This window comes from Cavia porcellus, unplaced genomic scaffold (assembly GCF_034190915.1).
Source record: "Cavia porcellus strain 051 isolate PalLab524CR breed Dunkin Hartley unplaced genomic scaffold, mCavPor4.1 scaffold_7, whole genome shotgun sequence".
Taxonomy (NCBI): domain Eukaryota; kingdom Metazoa; phylum Chordata; class Mammalia; order Rodentia; family Caviidae; genus Cavia; species Cavia porcellus.
In genome coordinates this window covers 80975375-80992133 of record NW_026947490.1, presented here as the reverse complement: position 1 = coordinate 80992133, position 16759 = coordinate 80975375, and the positions used below count along the sequence as shown (strand labels likewise).

At 38.5% G+C, this 16759-nt stretch overlaps 1 non-coding gene across 1 annotated transcript; it reads left to right on the top strand.

The window, feature by feature from the left end:
* The first annotated feature begins 14806 nt into the window (after positions 1-14806).
* Positions 14807-14869, top strand: LOC111755837 (small nucleolar RNA SNORD29). Its single transcript, XR_002790390.1, has one exon. It is a non-coding gene; the product is annotated as a small nucleolar RNA SNORD29 (small nucleolar RNA).
* The last annotated feature ends 1890 nt before the right edge of the window (positions 14870-16759 follow it).

The following is a 16759-nucleotide window of genomic DNA, read 5'->3' as shown; positions in this document are numbered from 1 at the left end:
GCCTGCACCATCGAGATGAAGGATCTGTGCCAACAAGCTGGGGGCTCTGCTCTACAGCCAGAAAGCAATGCTCATGATAAGGACCAGATCTCCCCCAAAAAGAAGAGCAGCCATCCTCAGTGCTAGTGAGGATCTGAGCTGCTCCAACAGTGAGCATAGCTGAGCTTGCATCAGGAAAGCCAGCATGACAAGCTTCTCCAGGAGAATCAACAGCTCACCATCTTCCCGTCCAGTTCTCCTTTAATGTTGTTGGGAACGATCCTCAGCGGGGCCTCCACACACAGACCCACACTGATTCAGTTCAGCTGGGTGTTCCAAGGTGCCCGTTAGTTAATCCATCATAGGCATCTCTACCACTATGGTATATTCCCAGTGCTTTTTAAATTTTAAAACAGGCCTCCGTAAGTTTCTCAGGCTAACTTCAATTTGAAATCTTCCTACATCAGCTTCTCAAGTAGCTGGGATTACAAGTGCCCTGCAATAAAATATCTTTAAAGGAAAAACTTAATATTCTAGTACCTCAAATACTTGATCTTGCTTTTTGAAAAGTGTTTCCATGTATTCTTTTGTATTAGACAAGCAAATTCTGTAGCTAGTTTGAATCCATGGCTTGAATATCAGTCAAGGTTCTTACCAGAGTAACAGAAACATGTAATACATATTCTATATAGAGTATATATTCTGTCATAAAATGTTACTTGTTCTGATATATGTGTATATATATATATATATGTATACTGTGTACACACACATATATACTTCTGATTTTCCAACTTTACAATGGTGTGAAAGCTACACCCATATAGTAGAAACTACATGTGAAACTTTGAACTTTGATCTTTTCCTGAGCCAGAGATTTGTAGCACTGTTGTTAGACATGAGGTGAAGCATGCATTTTTCACACTTACGGTATTTTAAACATCCAATGGGTTTGCTGGGAGGTAAATCCAAGGAGTGTCTCTATAGATCATGACATGAAATAGCTGTATATGCCCACACACACACACACACACACACACACACACACACACAATTTATTGTCAGGAGTGACTTACCTTACACAGTTGTAGAGGCTGGTTAGGTAGGTCTGAAATCCTAGATCAGCCTTTCAGGCTGGAAACTCCAGCCATAGGTAGATTTTCTTCTTCCTCAATGACATCTCCATCTTGTTTTTAGGCCACAAAACATTTATATAAAGTCCACCCAGTTAATGACTGATAATCTCCTTTATTCCATTTAACATGTTTTCAAGTTGTTTTATTGAGATGGTGCCACACTATATTCTCAGTTTGGTCTCATGAGCTCAGTGATTCCTCTACCTCAGCCTCTGCGGCAGCTGGGACTACAGGCCTGAGCCACCATGCCTGTGTCATATTGTATATGTTAATTAGCTTTGATGGAATAACTGGGGTCTACGACCTAGTTAGGGCAACAGATAAAACTAATCATTGCCACATGGGACAGCATCATGAGTCCTGAAAGAAAATACCATCTGCGTTTTTATGGGGTGGAAGGCCTGAAAAAGCAGGCTTTGAGAATTTCAAGTACTTGCCTAAAATGATAATAAAGATAGCCAAAGGTGAGACGATTTCTAACAGTATTGGAGAAGAAAATGACATTTCAGTGAAAAGAACAAAATTTCAAAAAGTTGAATTTTCAACTCAAGAAATAGGTAAAGACCCAGAGAAATCCTATGAAAATCTTAAAAGATCCGATCTCTTTCTATTTATAACAAAATAGTCAACTTATAACAAAATTGAATGAAATAAATTTAAAAGGAAGTGGAGTGCAGCCCACTGGTAGTGAAGCCCCTGGGTTAGATTGCAACAGCAGGCAGAAACATGGAAATGACACTCAGGATTTAGAGGTGGATTTATTTATGTTGATGAGCACCAATCAGGATCATTCCCAGAAGATCAGGCCCTGTGGTCTAGGACTTATATGGGATAATCAAGCAGGAAGTACAGAAACCGAATGACTTGTCCATTGGGGATTGGTTTATACAATGTGCATCATAGTGACCAGCTATGCATCACGGTGACTGGCCATTTCTAAGAGACAGAAGCAACAGGAACTGGAATAGGAACTGTTACCTGGGCAACTGAGAAACTGAAGTATACTGGGAGGGGGCTTTTTCTGGTACAAAAGCCTTTAATTTTGCAGATTACAAACTGACAACAGAGTATTTAATCTCATGGCATCTTTTTTATTAATTTAGGGTATGTACTGGGGAGGAGAGAAACTCTTGGGTGTGGGGAGGAGTGTGTTTGAGTTGACTCAAACAGAGCTGGGAATCCTGTACCCCATTATTCACTGATGTTCCATTGCCAGTGAATACAATTTCCTTCACTGTCTAAAGAAACTAATTTCTACTGTTTAACACTATAAAACTTTTAGTAAGGCAGCCATCTTGCCAGGGAGGGCTGTTCTCCTGAGGATCCCCTGCCATGCCTTCCTGCTCCTATAAACCGGTTAACTCTCAGTTTGCCCAAGGAGGAAAACTACAATATATGTTTCAAGGAGCAACGGTGTTGTGTAATAGACCAAGATAATTACAAAATATTTGTTTCATAAGTTTGTATTAATAGGAACCAGGGAGACATGGAAATGAACTCTATCAATGTTAGACCAAAGAATATACAGTAACACCCACTTGGGTAAATTGTGTCATGTGGAGGCTTTCACTTCAGAGCCTCAAATTAATATTCAAACTGGAGCAGTTGGGGTTGGCCCCTAGAGTTTACTTGATTAGTTCAGTGAAACTTAGGATGAGTGGAAAGAAGACAGTGTGGTTTTCAAGGTGCTTCTGGTTTGTTTGTTTGTTTTGGTGGTGATGCGGGGGATCCAACCCAGGACCTCATGCATGCTAAGCACTGGCTTTGCAGTTTCCATTCTGATTTTTTTCTCTATTTTTAATATAACTTTTCTACAATTAAAAAAAAATCCCATTGAGCCCAGCTATATTTCCAATATTCTTCCAGAAAATGTTTATCATTTTATAGTGATACACGCATACCCATGTTTACAGCAGCACAATTCATAATCTTGAAATCAGCCTACATATCCATCAATAGATAAATGAATAAAGGAAATGTAATATTTATACATAATGGAATACTGCACTGCTATAAAAGATGTACTTGAGTCATTAGGAAGAGAACAATGCACATTGAAAACAATGTTCAGTGAAATAAGTCAGATACTACTTAAATGCTACACATTTTCTCTAATATGAGAAATCCAAATTTTATACATAAAGAGCAACACAAAAGATAAAAGGAAACAAGGATAAGTAGATCTACTACAAATGGGAAGGAGATTAAAGAGAAGGAGGGAGAGCCAAGGATAGAACTCAGTGGCACAGCGCCTATCTGGGAATTTCAAGGTCCTGAGTTTGATTCCCAGTACCAAAAAAAAAAAAAAAAAAAAAAAAGCTAAAGGGAATTAGCAGGGTGTGATGGCTAAGGCAGGAGGATTGTTGCAAATTCGAGACCAGCCTGGCTGCAAAATGAGCCCAAAGCCAGCCTGAACTGCATAGCGAGATCCCATCTCAAACACACACACACACACACACACACACACACACACACACACACACAAAGGGCGGGGGGAGAAAAGGAGAGGGAGGGAAAGGGACAGAGATAATTAAGCATGGTGATACATGCCTGCTACACTTGGAAGAATGAAGCAGGAGGATCAACACAAATTTGAGGTGTGCCTGGGTGATGTACTGAGTTCAACCTTAAATTACAGGGCCAGGGATATAGCTCAGTGGCACAGTGCCTGCCTGATAAGGGCAAGGTCCTGAGTTCAATACCTGATACCAGAAAAAAAAAAAAAAGCTTACATTACAGAGCAAGGCCCTGACTCAAAAAAACTGTATGTATGTATATCATGTATATATATGTATGTATATCCACATAAATCCAGTCATTGTGTATGGGAAATGTGTACTAGAAAAAACTAAAAGCATACACAAGATAAAAAATTTCAGTCTAGAGTAAATCCTCAAGCTTATTCTTCAGAAGAGACACTGTTAATTATTTAGTATATCCCATCTAAAAATTTAAAAAATGGAAATCTAAACATAAACACAACTTTGCTTGGGGAGTTTTTGTTTCGTTTTTGGTTTTGGTTTTTGGAGGGAGGTTTTTGGGGTTGTGTGTGTGTGTGTTCCGTCTTTTGATATAGGGTTTCACGCTGCAATTCGGCCTGGTCTTGAACTCACTGTAGGTCCAGGCTTTCCTTGAACTTGAAGCAATCCTCCTGCCTCAGCCTCTGGAGGGCTGGGATAACAGGTGTGCATCACCAGGTCCAGCAACACCTAATTTTGGATTTTAAAAAAAATTAATGAAGAGCTTGCTTTTTTATTTATCTGTCAGCCTTGTAAAACAGATTTAATATTTTTTATCCTTTACTTGCAGGACTAGGACTTGAACCAGGAGTCCCAGGCATATTAGGCAAGTGCTCTGTCCTCAGCTATATCCCAGTTGTTTTTATTTTTATTTTGGCACAGGGCTTCTTTAAATTGCTCAAGCTGGCCTAGAATGTGTGATTCTCCTGCCTCAGCTTCCCTGGTGCCTGGAATTATAGGAGCCCACGAGCCGGTTCATTTCCATTGTGTTTATGTGTGTGCTGCTGGGGAAGGAAAGGAACACCACACCCTATCACTGAGCTCTCCTCTCGGCCTCTGCGGTGGTGTTTCTGTTTTTGGTACTGTGGATTGAACCTGGGGCCTTCCCACTGAGCTGCACCCCAGCTCTTTTTTACTTTTCACTTTAAGAAGAGTCTCATTAAGTTACTAAATTCCCCAGGCTGGGCAGGGACGTTAGATCTCCCTGCCTCAGCCTCCCAGGGTGTGCCACCAGGCCTGGCTGGGAAAGCAGCTTTGAGCCTATCACACATACACATGGCATGCGACAGGCTGTCTTCCCGTCACAGGCCCTGAGGTCGCGTTTTACCTGGCGCGTGACAAGAATTTAGGTCTCAGTGCACGATCTCTATCAGTCTGCGCTTGCGCCACGTACGTTTGTTTGCCAACCTTCTTGGGATAAAGCTAAATGATTCTATTTTCAGTGGTTAAACACAGTCTCGTTTTACTTGTATTTTGGGGAAGCCTACAACAGTATGTCAAATGCTAGGCCATTCTAGCTGCCTCCTCACATCGTACCCAGAAGAACTGGGTAATTTTTTTTTTATTTAAAAAAAAAGATGATAAACATAATAATGAAATCGAATTTAAATTTTTTTATTGCATACCTCAGTTGGGAAAAATCAGAGCACGTATCACAAATACATCTATAAAGGAGCATGTGTATTTCCAAACAATAAATTATGCATGTTAGCATATATTTAAAGAAAGACACAAAATTAATAACTTCTTGTGTATCTTGCTAGTCTTTATCCTCAAAGTTAAACATTAATTTTACAGAAGATTTACGTTGATTAATGAATCAGGATGTCCAGAGGGAAAAAACTGGATAATCTACAAACTTTATTTTATTTTACTTTTTATTTTAAACAGAAAAAAGTAAAAATAACGATAAAACAGTGTTTCAAAACAGGCTAGTAGGCAAGTAACAATAATTAATGCTTTGCATATTGTTGTATTCACAGTAGCTGTGCAGAGTATGAGATATAAACATGAAATACTGTCAGAAAAAGTATTCGCACAAAACTTTCTTTTCAATGAACTAAGAGTAATTGTGTAACTATCTTTCCTATCTTGTATTTATATTAAAAACTTTATGAGTGGCCTTGAAGATAAGGAACTTTGAGGAATACTAACATAGGAAAAGAAGCTTCTAGATTCCTCTCACCCCTGGCTTTGCCTGAGATTTTTATTTTTAGGACTGGGAGTGTAGCTCAGGGGTGTGGCATCTATGGTACGTACAAGGATATGGGTTTGATTCCTAACACTACGCACAAAAAAAAAAGATTGATGATTTTCAACTATTTTGATCATTCCTTTCACAGAAACAGGTTGCCTTATTGCTCCTTAGAAATTTTAGAAAGTCACTTTGCTATTTTAATATGCTTTGTAATGAAGAACTGATTTAAGGCAAAATGTTTTAAAGTATAATTTAAAACCTGGGCCTGGAGATAGTCTTAGTACTGTTGTGCTGTGATTGGAGTATTTTGGGAGGCTGAGGCAGAGGAATCACAGATTCCAGCAGAGCTGGACAATTTAGTGACTTAGTGAGACCTCGTGTCAAACTTTAAAACTTTTTTGTTTTGATCTTTGATTCTTGCTATATATGGGAGAAAGGGAAAAGGAAAGGAAAGAAACAATAAATGTATAAATACATATATATACACACACACCAAGGATAGCTAAGATAATTATACTACTAATTTCTTTTAGTTCATTGAAAAGAACAGTTTGTGCTTGTATTGTTTGATCAATTTTCCATGCCTATATCTTATAATTTGATCAACTATGCTGAAGATAACAATATACAGTATGTTAACCATTGTTAATTTTGTTATCTTGTGTTGAAATTCTGTGTCACTATCTTTATTGTTTTCTCTTTAAAGTAAAAATAGAAAAAAAAACTCAAACTAGAAATTCCATTAAAAATAATAATATAATAAGAACCTCCTGACAAAGGAGCAAGCTCACTGAGAGGTCAAATACATCCAACAAAAAGGCCAGGAAAGCAAAAGCCGTGTGCTGTTAGTGTAAGCAATGCATGTGCACAGAATGTGCTGGTGTCCTGTGTGCAGGCTGCCTTAGGTGTGATGCTTGAAAAAAGTTCTTTTTGTATAGACTACTATTGTATTTTCAGTGTAGTTCACATGGGAATTTATTTCTTTTTTATTCTAAAGGAAATAAAACAAAACAATAAAATGAAACAAAACAAAACAAAACAACAAAAACAAGACAATAGGAAATCCACAAAGTTACTATGTTACATATTATTACCCTCTAAATAGATGCTCCGACTACCAGCTTTAGGCCTGCAAAGTCAATGAAATGACACAAGCATTACATTTTCCTTACTTTGGTTGCTGTCACCTCAGTCTGCGGTCTTCTGAATCAGCCGTTGCTTACAGGAACAGAAACAATCTTGTCTCCCTGCCCTTGTGCAGCTGACTCCCAGAGAGGGTGGTGCTTCCTGGTTCCCTCCTTGTCAGGCATGACCACTGCTGGCCCATGGATGGGTGCTCTGATGTTCTTTTTTAGACTTTGTACACCAAAAATTGGGGAAAATTTTGATGCTTTTTAAAAAATACTCTTAAAAACTCGATAGTTTATTTCTGTGATTTTTTCCTGTTAAGTACTTATTGTTTAATATAATAAAACTCATAAAATTATAATTAATAACCCATTGATAGAAATATTCTAAAAAATCAACATAGATCTGATGGGCTCACATTTGTGTGCCCTGATGACAAAATTAATCTTATTCTCCAAGGATTACTAACTGTTTCTAACTTACTAAGTGCTGCTCAGACTTATGACCGGTCTTTCTCTTGTACAGCTCTGTATATCTTGTATATAGACTCTCAGTGTCTCTTTGGTACCATACACCTTGTTTACATGGTCCTGTAACTTTTGCTGATTGCACTGTAAATTACAGTACTGTACTTTTATGTTTTGTTATACATTACAGTACTGCATGCACGAGTTATGCAAGTAACAGCCAAGTCATCAAGTTTGGATTTCCTTTGATGGTTTCTTTGTTCTAAATATTATAATGTACGTACTAAATACAGCTCCTCATTTAGGACCAACTCAGCTAAGAGCCTATTTACAGGAACAGAACTGGTGGTTCAAGGAGGAGTGTTTGTAATTATATTACTTCCTCTGCTGGGAGGGTTAGGGAGAGGGGAGCTGGAATTACCAGGGAGTGAAGTTTCCTTCACAGAAAAGGAAACATTGGCCATTTCGCAAGAGACACATGCTGTTTAACTTACTTTATTTTTTATTTTATTTTATTTTTGTCTTTTTCGTTTTTATTGGTACCAGTGATCGAACTCACGACCACACACTTGCAAGGCAGGCGCTTATGCCGCTGAGCTAAATCCCCAGCCCCTGTTTATCTTACGTTAAATTGATTATGTTAAAAGGGATGGGAAAAGTTTGTTGATTTATTAAAATCCTTGGCATGTTTTTGTTTCTAGGATGAAATTAAATTGATACATTTGAATCAGAACATTTGGCCCCTCTCGTCTTCCCTACATGCACAGTATAAGTATGTCTATTCCATCCCACTAGCCTCAAACCTTAACTTCCCAACACCAACTAGAAAAGCCCAAAGTCCAGAGTTTTATCTAAATCAGATATAAGAAATAAATTAATAGAGTTGTGCATTGGTGGTTCTTGGGAGGCTGAGGCAGGAGAATGGCTGTCTTTAAGACCAGTCTGTGTCACATAGTGAATTCTGGTTTTTTGGTACTGGTAATTGAACTCAGGACCTTGCACTGGGCAGGCAAACATAGTGAGTTCAATTCCAGCCTAAACTACATAGTGAGACCCTGTCTCAAAAAACAATAAATAAATAACTCAGATACGTGTAAAAATCAAAATAGAATTCCAAAGGCAAATTTCTCTCCATCTATGAGCCTGTGAAATTAAACTTCCAAAATTCAGTGGCAGGACAGGCATAAGATAAGCATTTCCAATTCCAAGAGGGACAAAATAATATTTTAACATTTGAAATTAGGATTTCCTAATGTGACACATCACTAAGCCCAACTCAGCCCATCAGACACCAGACTGCTGACTGGTGGCCTCTGCATATAAACAGCTAAATATAGGTTTAGGTTTAGAGGCTGGGGATATAGCCCAGTGGCACAGTGCCTGTCCTGGCAACTGTAAAATCCTGAGTGCAATTCCCAGTACAAAAAAGAGAGTTGTGTTTTACTCTATGATGCTAATCATTGAACATTTTACATCTGTGAACTTTACTGTACACTTAGTTTATTATTTTTGTTTCATTTATTTACTTTGTCTTTTTGCGACAAGGTTTCCCTACACAGTTCAGTCTGACCTTGTACTCACCGAGCAGCCCAGGCTGGCCTTGAACTCACAGTGACTCTCCTGCCTCAGCCTCCCGAGTGGTAGGTTTCCAGGCACACATTTACTACACCTGGCCTTATTTTTAATTTAAAAAAGATCTTAAGTGCTAAGTAGTCATTAGTAGAAAATTTCATAGTACCCTGCCTGCCCTATATAAGAATACAACTTGAAAGGAAATAGAGAAACTCTCACACATACCCAAGTGAAGCGGCTTAGCTAAAGAAAGGATCTCTGTTGCTTTTCTGTTCACAATCAGGGCTGGTTTTTAGGTTGCCTTGCCTCTGTGGCTTTCCTGCCAGCCCCCCAGGGCATTAGAGATTCTGGTTCAGATAAAGTCATTCCCATTTCCTGACCCAGACCCCTCTCCTATGGGCTGTTCTGAACTTTCAAGATTTCTCCTATCTTGGGCTGGGGATTTGGCTCAGCGGCATAAGCGCCTGCCTTGCAAGCAGGCAGTTGTGAGTTAGGGTTAGGGTTAGGGTCAATCCCTGGTACCGATAAAAACGAAAAAAAAAAAAAAAAGATTTCTCCCATCTTGTTGTTTTTAATGAAGTATACTGAAGATCTGGTCACTCTTATCTACTCAGCTTCAAGATTTTATGTTTATGTTTTTTTAATGCTGTTTTTATATACTGCTGGGGATAACAAATTCACAATGGCTAATTTTTCATATTTCTCTAAGGGATAAATGGTGGTTTGGGATTATCAGTGTCACCCTTTCAAGATTTCCCATCAACTATTTAGGCATTTTTAGGGATGAGTCATCCACTCCCACCAGAACTAAACTAAAACCACTAAGATTAAAAACCACTCAGGACAAGATCCTCCTTAGCATAAGATCATCCCTGCCTTCTTGAGTCAGCCCAAGATTAACCATTGCCCCCTGAGTCATGGACCTCTGAGCCTTCCACCAACCTTGAATCCTCCACTAGCCCTTCCTATCATAGTAAACAAATAGTTCCCAGGTTGGAGTGTCTTTATCTCTGCCTATCCTGAGGCACTGGCCTCCCAGCCCGCCTTCGTGCATTACTTAACTTGTCTCTGTTTCTTATTCCCCTCATGCAAGCAGTTGGGGATTTGGCCAGTTCCCTGATAATGCACAATTATTTCAGGATATAAATTGTTTTATTTTCAGGTTCTTTTTAAATATCTTTTTTTTTTTTTTTTTTTTTTTGGTATCAGGAATCAAATTCATGACCTCACACTTGCCATGTGGAAACTGCCTGTTAAGCTATATTCCTAGCCCCTTAAAAGACATTTTAATTTTTATATAAACAAACTGTCCAAGTTAAGTTTTTCACAAAATTAAACTTTTCCTAAGGTCAAATTTGTCTTTTGCAATGATGTGATGAGTTGATAAATAATTGAGATTATTTTTAAATGTTCTATTCATATTATTATTTTATAATTAAAATTTATTTTCAGTGGGATATCAGGAACTTCACCTAGTCCCTAAGGTCTCAAAAAGCAAAGGCTAAATTAAAGAAACAAGTAATATGTTTTGAGGAAGTCTAGGAAGGTCAAAATTCTCTTGAAGTCATCTAGTATTGAGTTTCAAAACAGGGGGCATGTACAGAAGTGTAGGGCATATTTGAGGTAAAAACTCATGAAAATTAGCAGGTCTTGAGAAGTTAAAGACTTTTCCAAGTAGTAAATTCTGTGAATTAAGAGAACTGTCTTTTCTCTGAGGTTGACATTTATTGCCCAGGAATGCTTTGGGTGAGATGCAGTTCTTACAGCTGCGTTATTACCTTGCTCCAGAGGCCAGGACTTAACCCTTACACAGCCTGGTCCCCCACAGAAGGCATTTTTGTTCTTTTGCTTTCTTTTCTTTCTTTTTTTTTTTCTCCCTCAATGCAAGATGAATATTTCTGTCATTTTACATGGCTTTTTACTGAGATTTTATATGTAAATTATTAAATATTTCCTTTAAAAACAAAAACAAAAAACCTGCGGGAATAAAAGAAAACAGGGCCAACACAAACCCCAAATCAACAGGCAAAACAATACACCAGTCTGAGGCTGGAGGATAAGTTTTGACTCCCTAACCCCCACCTAGGCACATAAGAGTAAGGGTTGGGTCCCCAAGGCATTTTGTATGGGACTCAGCCACAGCTCTCACAAGTGGAATGTCACACAGGCTCTAGTCTCATGACTGTTGGGCTCCCAGCCTGGTGCTACACACTGGTAACTCTATAGTTCTGCTGTAATGGGAGCATCCCCAAGCCACACTTAGCTTACTTGAGCCTCAATTGTAGAGTTGGTGGAGTTCAGGGAAAAGAGACCAGAAGTCCTGTTTGGAAAGCACATGGAGAATATCCCATCCTGTTCCCCTAATCCATTCTGCTTCCATACAGCCCTGGACTTTTGATTGGAGGAACAGCCACACAGATCTCAGGAATGATCCGGACATGGTAGTACATGTCTGTAGCTCCAAGTTTTTGAGAGACTGGGGAAGGAGGATCTCTTGAGCCAAGGAGTTCAAGACAAGCCCTAGGCAACACAGAAAGGACTACTTCTCTGGTAACAAAGAAAAAGAAAGGTTTTTGAAATATCTTTAGGATCAGTTACTCTCCCATTGTCTTGACAAGTGGCAGCTGGTTTCCTTCTGGCCATACTGATTTCTTGGTCATTTTCTTATTACTTGTACACAGACAGTCTCATTTTCCTCCCCTAAAAATATTTTCATTTTCGACCAGCTGAAAATTTGTGAAATTCTTAAATTCGGGTTCATTTGTTATAAACTCTGTTTTACATCATTTTCCTCTTGTTTCACTGTATCTAGTTAAGAGAATCCATATATCTCCTTTAAAAAGTTCTCACTCCCCATCCCCACTCTATTTGTGGAACCCTCACTAACATTGCCCCTAACACAATCTAGAAGTTTTTTAGACTGCTCATCCTAATTATTTCTACCTCTACTTATTAATTTTTCTGTTTAAGAATACCAGGAAAAAATGCCTCCACATTTTTCTAGGGTTATGTTTGTTTTGTTTTAGCAAAACCCCATTCCTGGTACCAATTTCCTATTTTAGTCCGTCTTGTGTTGTGATAACAGAACACCCTGACTGGGGAATTTGTAATGAACAAGCCTTCTCAAATCACCACAAGACGTGCCACAATGCCTGTCTTGTTATTTTTCTTTCTTTGATGGGACAAAATACCTGACACCCAAAATGAAACAAGAAAAGTTTCATTTAGTTCACTGTTTGTGGGCCAGGGATTTAGCTCAGCAGTATAAGCACCTTTCTGGCAAGCACAAGATCTTGAATTGGATCCCTAGTACCAAAAAAAAAAAAAAAAAACCTCACTGTTTGTGGAGGTTTCAGTCCATAATCAGCTGGCTCTAAGGCAGGCTGGCATGGAACCAGGGCAACACTCCAAGGCAGCAGCCAGCAAAAGCAGTCAGAGCAAAAGGAGACAAGAGCAAGCCTCATTTCCTCCCTTGTATTGTACACAGGCCATCCACCCTCCAGGGTGGCTGTAGCACTCACAAAATCTCCTTGCCCCTGTCTTACACAAGATGAGGATATTTAGGAAGTATAACCCTGGCCCCCTGCTGAGTTAAACTTAGATAAACTTCTAAACTGCTCAAATTGACACAATGTATCAAGCATAACTGTGCCATAAAAGTGCTCAGCGGTTGGGGATGTGGTTCAGTGAAAATATGTTTGCCTACCATATATGAAGCCCTGAGTTTGATCTCCAAAACCACAAAAACAAACATATTTAATGAATGAATGGTTAAATTGGTTAACTAATTAGGCATGAGTCAATTAAAAAGTCATAAAAAATAATGATGATACCTAAACCTAAGCATATTTTGGGTAGAGGGAGCAAGAAAATTTAGAAAACATCATTTTTAAACTACCTTTTATAGCTAACCTTTTATAGCTAACAATTGAAGACAGGAATTTTCCATTCTGCCTCTCTATTTACCATATACAAATCCTCATAATCTACATAAGGTTGTAGCTGTTCCATTTTATTGCAGAATGATTGTGAACAAGCACAAGGCTTAACATCAAGTGTCATTTGATAGGCCCACTGTGTGACTATATCATGCGTCACTTAGCTACACTTACCTGTCCCAGTCTCTTGGCTCTTGGAAAGCTTACCTAGAGGCTGTGGAAATTGGCAGAGGTGAAAGAAAATCCAGAGACAGATACTTTATGTCCAGGAATTTTCAGAAGCTATAGATAGGTTGAGATTTTTTCATGTTTCTCTTCGTTATTTAAAAGTTAGACCTTAAATATTAGAGTTTACTACACTATAAAAGATGCAGAATAGAAACGTGTTTGACTGGAATAGTGTCCTTTGGCATTGATGAGACCACACCTTGATTGCTAAAGGCTCTGCTGCTGGGAAACTCTGACAACTCCCCATCTCACACCTCAGCTTGCAGCCCTGTCAAGTTAAACAATACTTTACCTTACACCAGATACCTGAATTAAAATGAGTTTCAACTAACTTTTAAGTAGATCACCGAGGTGCATGAAAAGGACAATACATGGGTACATGGAAAAAGGGATCATAACTTTATATATAAATTTCTATGCATAATTATCATTCTGAGTGGATGTTTCCATTAATACCAAGACCATGTGGAATATAGCTAAGATAAATTATTGCAACATCTTGTTCACCTAATTGATTTCTTTTTAAAAGTGGAGCTTTAAAGTATCTGTTGGAGGGTTGGGGAATAGCTCAGTGGTACAGCTTCCCTAGTCTACTTGAGGTCCTGGATTTGATGCACGGCATTGCCAAAAGAGAAAGAAAACGAACAAACAAATCTACTGGCTGATTTGTTGAAGTAATAACTAGATAAATAAAAGTGATTGCCTCCTTAATTATTTTCCTTAGGAAAATCTTGGAGTCTAAGTCAAAGTATGTTAAATATAAAATAGGTCATAGAAATGTCGTCGTGAATGGAATAAGTTTTCTGGGTGTGCTCTGGGTGTGAAACTGAGTAAACAATGTTGTGACATTACTATTTGGAGTGGATAATAATTAGTCACAGATAATTAAACTCAAAGTATTCTACATTTTAATCATCCAAGACAGAAATAATTTATTTCCTTTCACCCAAAATGATGATGATGACTTTCATTTTTGGTCTATCCTTTATTTCAAAGTATTTAGTAACTGTAAACAATGTGCCCAAGATAGATAAGAGTTCTATGTCTGAAATGAATTGGAAGTCCTTTTGAAATATGTTGCGATATGGTGCCGGGGGTGTAGCTCAGTGGTAGGGTGTTAGCCTAGCATGCATGAGGCCTGGATTGGATTCCAAGCATCACCATGAAAGGCAGAGGTGTATATATATATTGTGAAATGACGAGATAGCAAATACTCATAATTATTTTATATGTGCCCATAAAAATGTTATCTACTTTCTCACTGATAACAATATTGATCTTCTTTTATTTAAATTTTTATAGTTCCTACATTCTGTAGAATAAAATTCATTACTGAGTTTATGTGTAAATGTATAAAATGTACAAAATCCTATTTCCAAATATTTTATGCATGGTCCTTTGAAGGGTCCTCCATGAAATCATTTATTCAAAGTCTAGCGCTCTAAGTTCTTATTATCAAGCAAAAAATTCGGATCGGATTAGGTGTTCGGACCTGAGCCAACTGGTTATGGCCAGGGAGACAAGGTCTAAAAGCAGGAAGTCTGTGTGTTCCATGGACTCTGAGCAGGACAGATTCCCTGAGAAGAGCTTAGGGAGGGGTAAAACAACTGGACTTACGGTAGTAATTTTAAAAAGACAGAATTTTCCATGATGAATTTAACTAGCTCACTATGACTGACTTTTCACACATGAACACCTGAGAAATGGGGCATATGACAATGGAGAACAATTTGGGCTGTGAGGAACCTTGTCACCAACCAGTTTGGTCTTTTCTTTAGGCACTGTCCCCAACAACCTACTTGGTTCAAAGATCCAGCATCGTATTTGGAGGCTGGGAATGCTTTTAGAGAAAGTAAACCATGTTTTTTAAGACAAGGTGTCCCTATGCCATTCAGACTAGCCTTGACTTCATGAAAACCCTCCTGCCTCAGCCTCCCGAGTGGGATAACAGGCATGCGCCACCATTCTCAGCTGCGAATCATGTTTCTTCTCTGCTTTAAGACAGGTCTCAGGAAGACACAGTTTATACAAACAGTGTCCCCAGTCTTGGAGAATAAGAACAGGATTTCTCCCTGACTGTTGAACTTGAAAAGTAGTCTCAGTAATAAAACTATTTTCTCAAAAAATAAAAATATAAATAAATAAAAAGGATTTGGGGTGTGTACATATATTAGTCTTTTAAAAATTGGGTTTTGAGCCCCCGTTTACCAAGAACCTAACAACTCCAGTGTCACTAAGATGACAGAATAGCTTTTGTTCTTTGGTTTCTTAAGACAGATAACATACTGATAATGACAGTTTGTTGCTTCCAGCTCGTCCAGTTGTTATCTTATTCAAACAAGAAGAGGACCAAATGAGCCACAAACAGAACTTAAACAACTCTCTAATACTGTAGTTTTAGTGCCCTAAATATTATACTATTCTATATTATTTTTTTAAAAAAACCAGTCATATTTTGTCTATGATTTTTAAGGTATGTATCCTTCACTTGTTTTTATTGTTATAAGCAGCATCAGTGACAACTTGGTTTTACAGACCTTCACATAAAACACGTATTCAGATTATCACAGTGGCTAGGAAGTATTTAGAGACTGCCTGAGACTGGAGATGGAGTTCTCTATTCTAAATAATCAGACTAGGATGCAACTCAGCAGTACGTAGCACCTTACACCAGGCTCTGAGTTTTATCACAAGCACTGCCGAAACAAAAAAACAAAACAAAACTACAACACTTACGCCATTGTCTTTAAGCTTCCAATGCTGCTCTTGAGAAAAATGTTTTCTGGTTCTTTTGCCTTTACTATCTTTTTGTTCTGTCTCTACGGAAGCCTTTACAAATCTTTATCCAAATTGTTCTGAAACTTCACAATAAGTGAAACCTTGTGTAATGCTTCTGTTCACAAACACGTGGGTTTGCAAACAAAAGTGTTGTGCAAAATTTTGCTTTCTGTTTGGGAACTCTGTACTGGATGATGAACACTAACAGGACTGCAGCCAGCTTCTCCAGAATCGTGGAAGGAATTAAATTCATGAACTGAGAGGGACTGTATATGCCTTAGTGTGGGTTTTGGGGGGATTCTTTCTCATTCTTAGCTGAGCCCTTTAAATCTAGAAATCCCTCTGCCTGAAGGCTCATTCTTCACATGTGTTGGCACAAAACTTATAAACAATTTGATCAGGATGATCTTGGACATGTATTACAGAACTAGCAATCGCCACTGTGCCAAGGGGATGTTTCAAAATGTTAACTGTGGGTAGTTTTTTCCTTTGACTTATAGGTTGGTTTGCTTGTTTGTTTGTTTGTTTGTCCTGTGCTCCCTGGTCCTGTTCTATGTGGCATTTCAGAAAAATGATAAGGAATAAAGTGATCCCTAGGAGGACCCAGAGGACATGGCAAGGATTTTAGTAAAGACAAGAGGTCTGGGAAAACACATTGCCTGAGCCAGCTGGGGGTCCAGGTTATGGGAGAGACCTCATGATTCGGAATGCCAGTGTGTCCAGAAATGAAGTCTGTGAAACAGCTTCCTGTGCCCCTTCAGAATCAATGTGAATGCACTCTTTAAAGAAACAATCTAGAAATCCATGTCTTTCTGTT